We start from the raw sequence: 13,386 nt of genomic DNA, 5'->3' as shown, positions 1-13,386 counted from the left end.
TAAAAAAATGGAAAAATAATGGCATCTTTTGTTAAAACTTGAATTACCTTTCATGCAATAAAGCCATTTCAGAATTTAACACACTAGCAGAATTTTTGAGTGTATGTTTCAAATTATGTTTTGAAAATTTTACTTAAACAATTTTAAGTAAAAACAATTAGGTGTCCACTTTCTACCAGGAAAAGGTAATTGATCTATAAATGATAATAATTAGAGATACACAGACACACATTAAAAAATGATTGTGTAAATAAAGATGCCAAACCTGTGCTTATACACATCTCTTTTCAATCCAAAATAGGTAAAAAGGAGGAAAGAAGGATATAATTGTAATAAGACATATTTTTTTTACCTTTTTTCTTTCTTTTTGCCTTTTTTAAATTAAAAATACACACAGTGGGTCTTCTAATGTTCATGTTATCATAATATAAATGAAGAATAGATATTTCATTTAGCTGTTAATTAAAAATACAGTGAAATACAGTTTTCAAATCTGCAGGTCTTTTGCACAGAGTAAGAAGTCACCTGTGTACCTGGAAGCACTTCTGTTACCTGGTTTGTGACTTGCTGCTGTTTGCCCTCTGAATCCTCATTACCCACTGTTGGTCAGCCATGGAAATTAGAGTTGGTATGATTGGCTCCTTTCCCAGGGCAGCTCCCTCTGCTGTCCTAAATATCTAGATTCCTCATATCTGAATTTTTTTTTCCTGGTATTCAAAGATTACTGCTGGCCTATTGGCTCACTGTTGCTGTTTCTGTTGCTATTTTATGGAAGAAGTGGATGCATAGAAATAAATTGGAACCTTATGAAGTGTTTGATGTTTGCAACTATTGAAGAGAGGTTTTAATTACAGAGGACAAATGTAAACTAACATTTTTAAAGTTTTTATAATTGGCAATATTCAAAACAAATAACATTGCTCATTTACTCAAAGCAAGTAAATTCTATGATTATTAAAAATTTTCTGGTATTAAAATTAGTGCTTTCTAATTAGTGCTTTCTCAGTGTTAAAATTTCCTCTAGATTGTTAAGATTATGTTTCTCTAGTTTCTGAAGTCATAGGATTCAGGCTGCCTTCTTTGTATCTTCAGAAAACAGATTTTTTTTCTTTTCTTTCCTTTTTTCTCTTGTTCACCCAAAGGCTTTGGTGATGGCCTCCAATTCAATCCCAGGACAGCACATCCCAGGACAGCACACGGCGGTTCTTTCAGAATGAGAATCTCATACTAATCTGTCTGCACTGGCTGTTGTGACAGCACATTGAAAATCAGGTCACCTGTAATAGAATTGTACCACAGATCTGTGGAAAAGAATACATAAGAGTGAAGGAATGACCAGATGGACAAAGTAAAAGGAAAAAAAAAAAAAAAAAAACAATGAAAGCGGGGAACTGGAAGAGTGGGGTTTAAGAATACAAAAGTGATCTTGTTGCCTTCAGAGTTAGGATTTAACCATGTAAGAATTGCGAAAGAGTTAAACTGTCGTTAATTTCTTTTCTATAATTTTTTAAAAAGATTTTATTTATTTATTTGACAGAGAGAGAGATCACAAGTAGGCAGAGAGTCAGGCAGAGAGAGAGAGAGAGAGAGAGAGAGAGAGAAGCAGGCTCCCCCTGAGCAAAGAGCCCGATGTGGGGCTTGATCCCAGGACACTGAGATCATGACCTGAGCCAAAGGCAGCGGCTTAATCCACGGAGCCACCCAGGTGCCCCATCTTTTCTATATATATTTTTTTAAATAACCTTTTCATTTAGAAAAGTTTAGATTTAGAGAATTATTGCAAAGATAGTAGTGGGAGTCCTATATACAGCATGCCTCATTTCCCTTATTAACAACTTACATAAGTATCGTACACTTATCACAATTAATGAATACATGTTGATGCATTTTAATTAACTAGAGTCTATATGTTCTATAGATTTCCTCAGTTTTCCCTATTGACCACTTTTTGTTCCCTGATCCATTCCAAAATATCACATTACATTTATTTGCTACATGTCCTTAGGTTCTTCTTGGCTCTGACATTTTCTCAGACTTTTCTTATTTTTATTCACCTTGACAGTTTTGAAGATCACTAGTCAGGTATTTTGTAGAATGCCCCTCAGTTGGGATTTTGTCTGATGTTTTTCCTCATAATTAAATCGGAAGGAACACCACACAGGTAAAGTGCCATTCTTATCACATCATGTCAATGATACTTTATATACATATGATTTATCATTGTCAATGTAAATCTTGATCACATAGCTTGACATAGTGTTTGTCAGGTTTCTGTACTATAAAGTTGATATTTTTAAATTTTCCCTTTCTATACCCTACCCTGGAAGAAAGTCACTATGTGTAGTCTTTACTTGAGGAGTGAGAATTTATGCTTCATAAGAAAGCAGTATCTATATAAAAGTTATAATTCATATAAATATGAGATTTTTCTATTCTGCCTCATTGATTTCTTTATTCATTTATTCAAATTAGTATATCATTGTGGGTTTTATTTTGGGAGGAGGAGCATTTTTTTTTTTTAATTTTTGAAATTAGGTTTGTTTCAGGCTTGTGGTATATATTCCTGTGCCAGTGCAAGAATCTGTCACTTCTCCAGGGAGTCCTGGTTTATTTTTATTTATTTTTTTTAAAAGATTTTATTTATTTATTTGTCAGAGAGAGAGGGAGAGAGAGCAAGCACAGGCAGACAGAATGGCAGGCAGAGGCAGAGGGAGAAGCAGGCTCCCTGATGAGCAAGGAACCCGATGTGGGACTCGATCCCAGGATGCTGGGAACATGACCTGAACCGAAGGCAGCTGCTTAACCAACTGAGCCACCCAGGCGTCCCTACTGGTTTATTTTTTGAAGAAAGGTACTAGAAATGAAGATTTGGGCACTGGGTTTTTTGTTTTGTTTTGTTTTTGTTACTTCCCTAGTGTGCTCTAGGCTCTAGCAAGGGTATATATGTATATATAGTAACCCACATATTTATACATTTCCACCAATATTTCTACATGTTGCACCTGTTTTTGGTATTTATCCTGCTTGATGCTCTCTGAGCTTCCTGGATCTGTGGTTTGGTGTCTGCCATTAATTTTTTTTTTTAATAATTTTTTTTAATTTTTTATAAACATATATTTTTATCCCCAGGGGTACAGGTCTGCGAATCGCCAGGTTTACACACTTCACAGCACTCACCATAGCACATACCCTCCCCAATATCCATAAACCCACCCCCCTCTCCCAACCCCCTCCCCCCATCAACCCTCAGTTTGTTTTGTGAGATTAAGAGTCACTTATGGTTTGTCTCCCTCCCAATCCCATCTTGTTTCATTTACTCTTCTCCTACCCCCTCAACCCCCCATGTTGCATCTCCTCTCCCTCATATCAGGGAGATCATATGATAGTTGTCTTTCTCTGATTGACTTATTTCGCTAAGCATGATACCCTCTAGTTCCATCCACGTCGTCGCAAATGGCAAGATTTCATTTCTTTTGATGGCTGCATAGTATTCCATTGTGTATATATACCACATCTTCTTTATCCATTCGTCTGTAGATGGACATCTAGGTTCTTTCCATAGTTTGGCTATTGTAGGCATTGCTGCTATAAACATTCGGGTGCACGTGCCCCTTCGGATCACTACGTTTGTATCTTTAGGGTAAATACCCAGCAATGCAATTGCAGGGTCATAGGGTAGTTCTATTTTCAACATTTTGAGGAACCTCCACGCTGTTTTCCTGAGTGGTTGCACCAGCTTGCATTCCCACCAACAGTGTAGGAGGGTTCCCCTTTCTCCGCATCCTCGCCAGCATCTGTCATTTCCTGACTTGTTAATTTTAGCCATTCTGACTGGTGTGAGGTGATATCTCATGGTGGTTTTGATTTGTATTTCCCTGATGCCGAGTGATATGGAGCACTTCTTCATGTGTCCGTTGGCCATCTGGATGTCTTCTTTGCAGAAATGTCTGTTCATGTCCTCTGCCCATTTCTTGATTGGATTATTTGTTCTTTGGGTGTTGAGTTTGCTAAGTTCTTTATAGATTTTGGACACTAGCCCTTTATCTGATATGTCATTTGCAAATATCTTCTCCCATTCTGTCAGTTGTCTTTTGATTTTGTTCACTGTTTCCTTTGCTGTGCAAAAGCTTTTGATCTTGATAAAATCCCAAAAGTTCATTTTTGCCCTTGCTTCCCTTGCCTTTGGTGATGTTCCTAGGAAGATGTTGCTGCGGCTGAGGTCGAAGAGGTTGCTGCCTGTGTTCTCCTCGAGGATTTTGATGGCTTCCTTTCTCACATTGAGATCCTTCATCCATTTTGAGTCTATTTTCGTGTGTGGTGTAAGGAAATGATCCAATTTCATTTTTCTGTATGTGGCTGTCCAATTTTCCCAACACCATTTATTGAAGAGGCTGTCTTTTTTCCATTGGACATTCTTTCCTGCTTTGTCGAAGATGAGTTGACCATAGAGTTGAGGGTCTATTTCTGGGCTCTCTATTCTGTTCCATTGATCTATGTGTCTGTTTTTGTGCCAGTACCATGCTGTCTTGATGATGACAGCTTTGTAATAGAGCTTGAAGTCCGGAATTGTGATGCCACCAACTTTGGCTTTCTTTTTCAATATTCCTTTGGCTATTCGAGGTCTTTTCTGGTTCCATATAAATTTTAGGATTATTTGTTCCATTTCTTTGAAAAAAATGGATGGTACTTTGATAGGAATTGCATTCAATGTGTAGATTGCTTTAGGTAGCATAGACATTTTCACAATATTTTTTCTTCCAATCCAGGAGCATGGAACATTTTTCCATTTCTTTGTGTCTTCCTCAATTTCTTTCATGAGTACTTTATAGTTTTCTGAGTATAGATTCTTAGTCTCTTTGGTTAGGTTTATTCCTAGGTATCTTATAGTTTTGGGTGCAATTGTAAATGGGATGGACTCCTTAATTTCTCTTTCTTCTGTCTTGTCATTGGTGTAGAGAAATGCAACTGATTTCTGTGCATTGATTTTATATCCTGACACTTTACTGAATTCCTGTACAAGTTCTAGCAGTTTTGGAGTGGAGTCATTTGGGTTTTCCACATATAGTATCATATCATCTGCAAAGAGTGATAGTTTGACTTCTTCTTTGCCGATTTGGATGCCTTTAATTTCCTTTTGTTGTCTGATTGCTGAGGCTAGGACTTCTAGTACTATGTTGAATAGCAGTGGTGATAACGGACATCCCTGCCGTGTTCCTGACCTTAGCGGAAAAGCTTTCAGTTTTTCTCCATTGAGAATGATATTTGCGGTGGGTTTGTCATAGATGGCTTTGATAATATTGAGGTATGTGCCGTCTATCCCTACACTTTGAAGAGTTTTGATCAGGAAGGGATGCTGTACTTTGTCAAATGCTTTTTCAGCATCTATGGAGAGTATCATATGGTTCTTGTTCTTTCTTTTATTAATGTGTTGTATCACATTGATTGATTTGCGGATGTTGAACCAACCTTGCAGCCCTGGAATAAATCCCACTTGGTCGTGGTGAATAATCCTTTTAATGTACTGTTGAATCCTATTGGCTAGTATTTTGGAGAGAATTTTTGCATCTGTGTTCATCAAGGATATTGGTCTGTAGTTCTCTTTTTTGATGGCATCCTTGTCTGGTTTTGGGATCAAGGTGATGCTGGCCTCATAAAATGAGTTTGGAAGTTTTCCTTCCATTTCTATTTTTTGGAACAGTTTCAGGAGAATAGGAATTAGTTCTTCTTTAAATGTTTGGTAGAATTCCCCCGGGAAGCCGTCTGGCCCTGGGCTTTTGTTTGTTTGGAGATTTTTTTTTTTTTTAAGATTTTATTTATTTATTTGACAGAGAGAGATCACAAGAAGGCAGAGAGGCAGGCAGAGAGAGAGGAAGGGAAGCAGGCTCCCTGCTGAGCTGAGAGCCCGACGCGGGGCTCGATCTCAGGACCCTGAGATCATGACCTGAGCCGAAGGCAGCGGCTTAACCCACTGAGCCACCCAGGCGCCCCTGTTTGGAGATTTTTGATGACTGTTTCAATCTCCTTACTGGTTATAGGTCTGTTGAGGCTTTCTATTTCTTCCTGGTTCAGTTGTGGTAGTTTATATGTCTCTAGGAATGCATCCATTTCTTCCAGATTGTCAAATTTGTTGGCGTAGAGTTGCTCATAGTATGTTCTTATAATTGTCTGTATTTCTTTGGTGTTCGTTGTGATCTCTCCTCTTTCATTCATGATTTTATTTATTTGGGTCCTTTCTCTTTTCTTTTTGATAAGTCTGGCCAGGGGTTTATCAATCTTATTAATTCTTTGAAAGAACCAGCTCCTAGTTTCGTTGATTTGTTCTATTGTTTTTTTGGTTTCTATTTCATTGATTTCTGCTCTGATCTTTATGATTTCTCTTCTCCTGCTGGGTTTAGGGTTTCTTTCTTGTTCTTTCTCCAGCTCCTTTAGGTGTAGGGTTAGGTTGTGTACCTGAGACCTTTCTTGTTTCTTGAGAAAGGCTTGTACCGCTATATATTTTCCTCTCAGGACTGCCTTTGTTGTGTCCCACAGATTCTGAACCGTTGTGTTTTCATTATCATTTGTTTCCATAATTTTTTTCAATTCTTCTTTAATTTCCTGGTTGACCCATTCATTCTTTAGAAGGATGCTGTTTAGTCTCCATGTATTTGGGTTCTTTCCAAATTTCCTCTTATTATTGAGTTTTAGCTTCAGAGCATTGTGGTCTGAAAATATGCAGGGAATGATCCCAATCTTTTGATACCGGTTGAGACTTGATTTAGGACCAAGAATGTGATCTATTCTGGAGAATGTTCCATGTGCACTAGAGAAAAATGTGTATTCTCTTACTTTGGGATGAAATGTTCTGAATATATCTGTGATGTTCATCTGGTCCAGTGTGTCATTTAAGGCCTTGATTTCCTTGTTGATCTTTTGCTTGGATGATCTGTCCATTTCAGTGAGGGGAGTGTTAAAATCCCCTACTATTATTGTATTCTTGTCGATGTGTTTCTTTGATTTTGTTATTAGTTGGTTTATATAGTTGGCTGCTCCCACGTTAGGGGCATAGATATTTAAAATTGTTAGATCTTCTTGTTGGACAGTTCCTTTGAGTATGATATAGTGTCCTTCCTCATCTCTTATTATAGTCTTTGGCTTAAAATCTAATTGATCTGATATAAGGATTGCCACTCCTGCTTTCTTCTGATGTCCATTAGCATGGTAAATTCTTTTCCACCCCCTCACTTTAAACCTGGAGGTGTCTTCGGGTTTAAGATGAGTTTCTTGTAGGCAACATATAGGTGGGTTTTGTTTTTTTATCCATTCTGATACCCTGTGTCTTTTGATTGGGGCATTTAGCCCATTCACATTCATGGTAAGTATTGAGAGATATGAATTTAGTGCCATTGTATTGCCTGTAAGGTGACTGTTATTGTATATTGTCTCTGTTTCTTTCTGATCTACTACTTTTAGGGTCTCTCTTTGCTTAGAGGACCCCTTTCAATATTTCCTGTAGAGCTGGTTTGGTATTTACAAATTCTTTCAGTTTTTGTTTGTCCTGGAAGCTTTTAATCTCTCCTTCTATTTTCAATGATAGCCTAGCTGGATATAGTATTCCTGGCTGCATGTTTTTCTCGTATAGTGCTCTGAAAATATCATGCCAGCTCTTTCTGGCCTGCCAGGTCTCTGTGGATAAGTCTGCTGCCAATCTAATATTTTTACCATTGTACGTTACAGACTTCTTTTCCCGGGCTGCTTTCAGGATCTTTTCTTTGTCACTAAGACTTGTAAATTTTACTATTAGGTGACGGGGTGTGGACCTATTCTTATTGATTTTGAGTGGGGTTCTCTGAACCTCCTGAATTTTGATGCTTGTTCCCTTTGCCATATTGGGGAAATTCTCTCCAATAATTCTCTCCAATATACCTTCTGCTCCCCTCTCTGTTTCCTCTTCTTCTGGAATCCCAATTATTCTAATGTTGTTTCGTCTTATGGTGTCACTTATCTCTCAAATTCTCCCCTCGTGGTCCAGTAGCTGTTTGTCCCTCTTTTGCTCAGCTTCTTTATTCTCTGTCATTTGGCCTTCTATATCGCTAATTCTTTCTTCTGCCTCATTTATCCTAGCAGTGAGTGCCTCCATTTTTGATTGCACCTCATTAATAGCTTTTTTGATTTCAACTTGGTTAGATTTTAGTTCTTTTATATCTCCCGAGAGGGTTGCTTTAATATCTTCCATGCCTTTTTCAAGCCCGGCTAGAACCTTGAGAATCGTCATTCTGAACTCTATATCTGACATTTTACCAATGTCTGTATTGATTAGGTCCCTAGCCTTTGGTACTACCTCTTGTTCTTTTTTTTGTTGTGAATTTTTCCGACTTGTCATTTTGTCCAGATAAGAGTTTATGAAGGAGCAAGTAAAATACTAAAAGGGTGGCAACAACCCCAGGAAAATATGCTTTAGCCAAATCAGAAGAGATCCCAAATTGTGAGGGGGGAGAAAGGGGATAAAAACGGGTTCAGAAAGAAAAAAAAAAAAAAGAAACTATTAAAAAAAGAAAGCTGATAAAGAAAAAATATAAAAAGAAGAAAAAATATATATATATTAGAGAAACTATTTTAAAAACGTTAAAAAAGAAAACGGTAAAAGTTAAAAAAATTTAGAACAAGAGAAAAAGAAAAAAAATTGAAAAAGAAAAAAAAATTGAAAAAGAAAAAAAAATTAAATTAACTGCAAGGCTAAAAAATCATGGGGAGAAAGCCATGAGTTCCATGCTTTGCTTTCTTCTCCTTGGAATTCCACCGCTCTCCTTGGTATTGAAACTGCACTCCTTGGTAGGTGAACTTGGTCCTGGCTGGGTTTCTTGTTGATCTTCTGGGGGAGGGGCCTGTTGTAGTGATTCTCAAGCGTCTTTGCCCCAGGCGGAGTTGCACCGCCCTTACCCGGGGCTGGGCTGAGTCATCTGCTCGGGTTTGCTGGGTTTGCTTTCGGGAGCTTTTGTTCCCTGACGGCTTTCCGTAGAGTCCGGAGGACGGGAGTGAAGATGGCGGCCTCCCGGTCTCCCGCCCGGAGGAGCCGAGAGCCTGGGGCCCCACTCCTCAGTGCGCCCTCAGAAAACAGCGCCCAATGATTCCCGTCACCCTGGCCTCTGGCCGCGCTCCGAGCTGACCGAGCCTGCGACCGGTTCAAGGTAACCCCGAGCTGAGAGTCACTCCTCGGCTCTGTCTCTGTAGCCGGCTTCCCTGTTCTAATACCGGTAAGCTCTGCGACACTCAGACACCCCCCATCCTTCTGCGACCCTGCGGGACCTGAGGCCGCGCTGACCCCGCCTGGGCTTCACCCCAGTTAAGCCTCTGGAGCAATGTCCCTCACCGGAACAGACTTTTAAAAGTCCTGATTTTGCTCTGTTGCTCCGCCGCTCGCCACTTGCCGGCCCCTCCCCCTGCGGTCTATCTTCCCGTCGCTTTGGATTCACTTCTCCGCCAGTCCTACCTTTCAGATAGTGATTGATTTTCTGTTTCTAGAATTGCTGTTCTTCTTCTCTTCAATCTCCCGTTGGATTTGTAGGTGTTTGCAATCTTTAGATAAGCTATTTAGCTGATCTCCTGCTACCCGAAGTAGTCTCAGCCTGCTACTTCTCCGCCATCTTGACTCCCACACCTCTGCCATTAATTTTTATAAATACTCTGCCATTATTTAAATGTGTCTTCTGCTGTGTTCTCTTTTATTTCTTCTTGGATCTTCGATATTTTCTTCTTGTTTAAAAAAATTTTTTTTGAGACAATATGAAGTTTCTGTTGACATATTTTCAATATCATGGACTCTTTCCTCAGCCATGTCCAATCTACTGGTGAGATGATCAAAGTCATACTTCCTTTCTGTTATATGGCTTTTGATCTAGGATTTGCTTTTGATTGTTTCCTGGAGTTTTCATCTTTTTGCCTTTATTTCCCATTCCTTTTTTGCATGTTGTCTACTCTTTCCATTAGCATTCTTAATATATTATTTATAATTATTTTATATTCCTGTTTCAGAATTCCAAAATTTAAGTCATATTTGAGTTTGGTTCTGATGCTTGCTTTGACTCTTCAGACTTTTTATCTTGCCTTTTAGGTAACCAGACACGTATTAAATAATTAGAACTGATATAAATACACATTTAGTCAAGGATTTCTGTTAACATGGCTATGGGTTTTGTTTAATGTTTGCTGTAGGTATAGAAACAGAAAGTTCCAATTACCTGTATTCTTCTTGTTTTTTCTCTACTCTTCTCTCCAGAAAAAGTATTTTCCTTGAATCTCTTTCATCTATAATCTACTTTTATTATATTGTAGCCCTGTTGTATTATGGTAAAATGTGGAGAGCAAGTGTTCTTTAATTTTCTAATTAAGTCACAGTCTTATAGTTGTCCTAAGTTTATTGTCTGTTACTTTCACCAGTGTTTCTTTTTGTATAGCTTCTTTTTCCCTCTCCTTTTGATGGGATAGAAAGGTTACAGACTGCTAGCATAGGAGAAATGCCCTTCTCTAATAGCACTGGGATCAGTCAATGGTAAAGCCATTTTTCCCTGGAGAGAAGGCTTTTTTTTAATAGAGAAGTCTCTGGGTGCATTTCAAAGGATTACTCTTTGTTTGCTCCATCATGGATGCAAGGTACTCTTTCTTGTCTTTCCCATGAAATCCTAATGTGTTTCCTGGCATTACAGTGAAAGTGTAGAGGCTCCTCCAAGACTTCAACTCTGAATGTTTCTCACTTACATACTAGTCTCCATTTATTCTCTAGAAGTTTGTCAAAATTACCACCTAAATGTTCCTACTACTCCATGGCGTTAGCACTTTCTGCTCCAGATAAGGAAATTTTGGCTTTCTCAGTTTACCATCTCACCTTATGTCAGAGTGGCAGTTTGCCTCACAAAACCATTTCTCTGATATATCCAATAAAAAAAGTGGTTTTTAGTTTTTCTGTTTTTGTCCATGTCAAAATAACAAGAGTGAAACCTTCTAACTTCTTTACATGTTGGAGGTAAACCTGGAAATTCAAATAAAAAATTATTGAACACAATCAAGTGGGATTTATTCCTGTGATGCAAGGTTGGTTCAATATTTGCAAATAAATCAACCTGATACATCACATCAATAAGAAAAGGGATAAAAACCATATCATCATTTGGAAGATCATAAGGAAGAAGTAAACGTTTGCTATGCAGGTGACATGATAGTCTACATAGAATACCCTAAAGATTCCACCAAAAAAAAAAAAAAATGCTAGAACTGATAAATGAATTCAGTAGGGTCACAAGATACAAGATAAATGTACAGAAATCTGTTGCATTTCTATACCCTAATAATGAAACAACTGAAAGAGAAATTAAGAAGTCTCATTTATGATTGCACCAGAATAATAAAATACCCAGAAATAAACTTAACCAGGAGGTAAAAGACCACCTGTACTCTGTAAACTATAAAACACTGATGAAAGAAATTGAAGACTACACAAATGGAAAGATATTCCATGCTCCTGGATTGGAAGAAAAAAATATTGTTAAAATGTCCATATTACCCAAAGCAATGTACAGATTTAATGCAATCCCTTTCAAAATACCAATAGCATTTTTCACAGAACTACAACAAATAATCTTAAAATATGTATGGAACCACAAAAAAACCTTGAATAGCCAACACAGCTTAAAAACAAAGCTGGAAGTATCACAATTTCAGATTTTGAGTTATACTACGAATTTGTAGAAATCAAAACAGTATGGTACTAGCACAAAAATAGACACATAGACCAAGAACAGGATAGAAAGCCCAGAAACAAACCTACAGTTTAGAGGGTCTTTTAGTCTTTTAGTCTAACAAAAGAGGCAAGAATATGTAATGGGAAAAAGCCTCTTCAATAAACAGTGTTGGGAAAACTGGACAGCAACATGTGAAAAAATGAAACTGGACCATTCTCTTTTAGCATGCACAAAAATAAACTCAAAATGAATTAAAGACCTAAATGAAATACCTAAAACCATAAAAAATCCTTGAAGAAAGCACAGACAGCGTGCTATCTCACATAGGCTATAACAACATATTTTTATATATCTCCTCTGAGGCAAAGGAGACAAAACCAAAAATAAACAATTGGGACTACATAAAAAATAAAAAGCTTCTGCAGGGTGAAGGAAATAATAAAACTAAAAGGCAGCCGACAGAATGGGAGAAGATATTTGCAAATGACATATCAGATAAAGGGTTAGTATCCAAGATATATAAAGGACTTATACAATTCAACACCAAAAATTTCCCCAAATAATCCCAGTAAATGGGCAGAAGAAAAGAACAGACATTTCTCCAAAGAAGACATCCAGATTGCCAACAGACATATGAAAAAAATGCTTAACATCACTCATCATCACAGAAATGCGAGAAAACTACAATAAGATATCACCTCACACCTGTCAGAATGGCCAAAATCAAAAACACAAGAAGCAAGTGTTGGCTAGGAAATGGAGAAAAAGGAATACTCATGCACTGTTGGTTGGAATGCAAGCTAGTACAGTCACTGTGGAAAATAGTATCGAGGTTCCTCAAAAAGTGAAAAATAGAACTGCCCTGTATTTCAGTAATTCCATTACTGGGTATTTACCCAAATCATATAAAAACACTAATTCAAAAAGATATATTCACCCCTATGTTTATTAGCAGCATTATCTACAATAGCTAAATTATGGAAACAACCTAAGTGTCCATTGATAGATGAGTGGATAAAAAAGATGTGGGGTGTGTATGTATGAATATTATTCACCCATTAAAAAAAGAGTGAAATCTTGCCATTTGCACCAACATGGATGGAGCTAATCAGTTTAATGCTAAGTGAAATAAGTCAGTCAGAGAAAGAAAAATGCCATAATATCTCATTCGTATGTAGAATTTAAGAAACAAAACAAATAAAGGAGACAAATAAGAGACAAACCAAAAAACAGATTTTTAACAGAACTAATTGGTGGTTATGAGAGGGGAGGTGGGTGGAGGGAAGGGTGAAACAGGTGATGGAAAGTACACTTCTGATGAGCACTGAACAATGTATAGAATTGTTGGATCACTATATTGTATACCTGAAACTAATATAACACTGTATGTTAACTATATAGGAAATAAAAATAAAAACAGTAAAATAAAAAAAAATAGCCTTAAGTATTTGAGACTGGAAAGTCAAAAAAACCTGGAAATTCAAATTACCTTTTAAAATGTTTTTTGTTTTATTTTCTGGTTTCTTTGATTGCTTAGTTGAGAATTGCCTCTAATGGAAATTAGTGTTTCCCCTTCCTTCCACTTATGCTTTATTTTAATATTCCTTCTCAAAGTTCTTACACAGTTCCTTGATTTTTTTCTGAAAACTACTTTCGTATCATTTTAATTTTT

Source organism: Lutra lutra, chromosome 5, assembly GCF_902655055.1.
Source record: "Lutra lutra chromosome 5, mLutLut1.2, whole genome shotgun sequence".
Lineage (NCBI taxonomy): Eukaryota > Metazoa > Chordata > Mammalia > Carnivora > Mustelidae > Lutra > Lutra lutra.
This window is presented reverse-complemented; position numbering follows the sequence as displayed.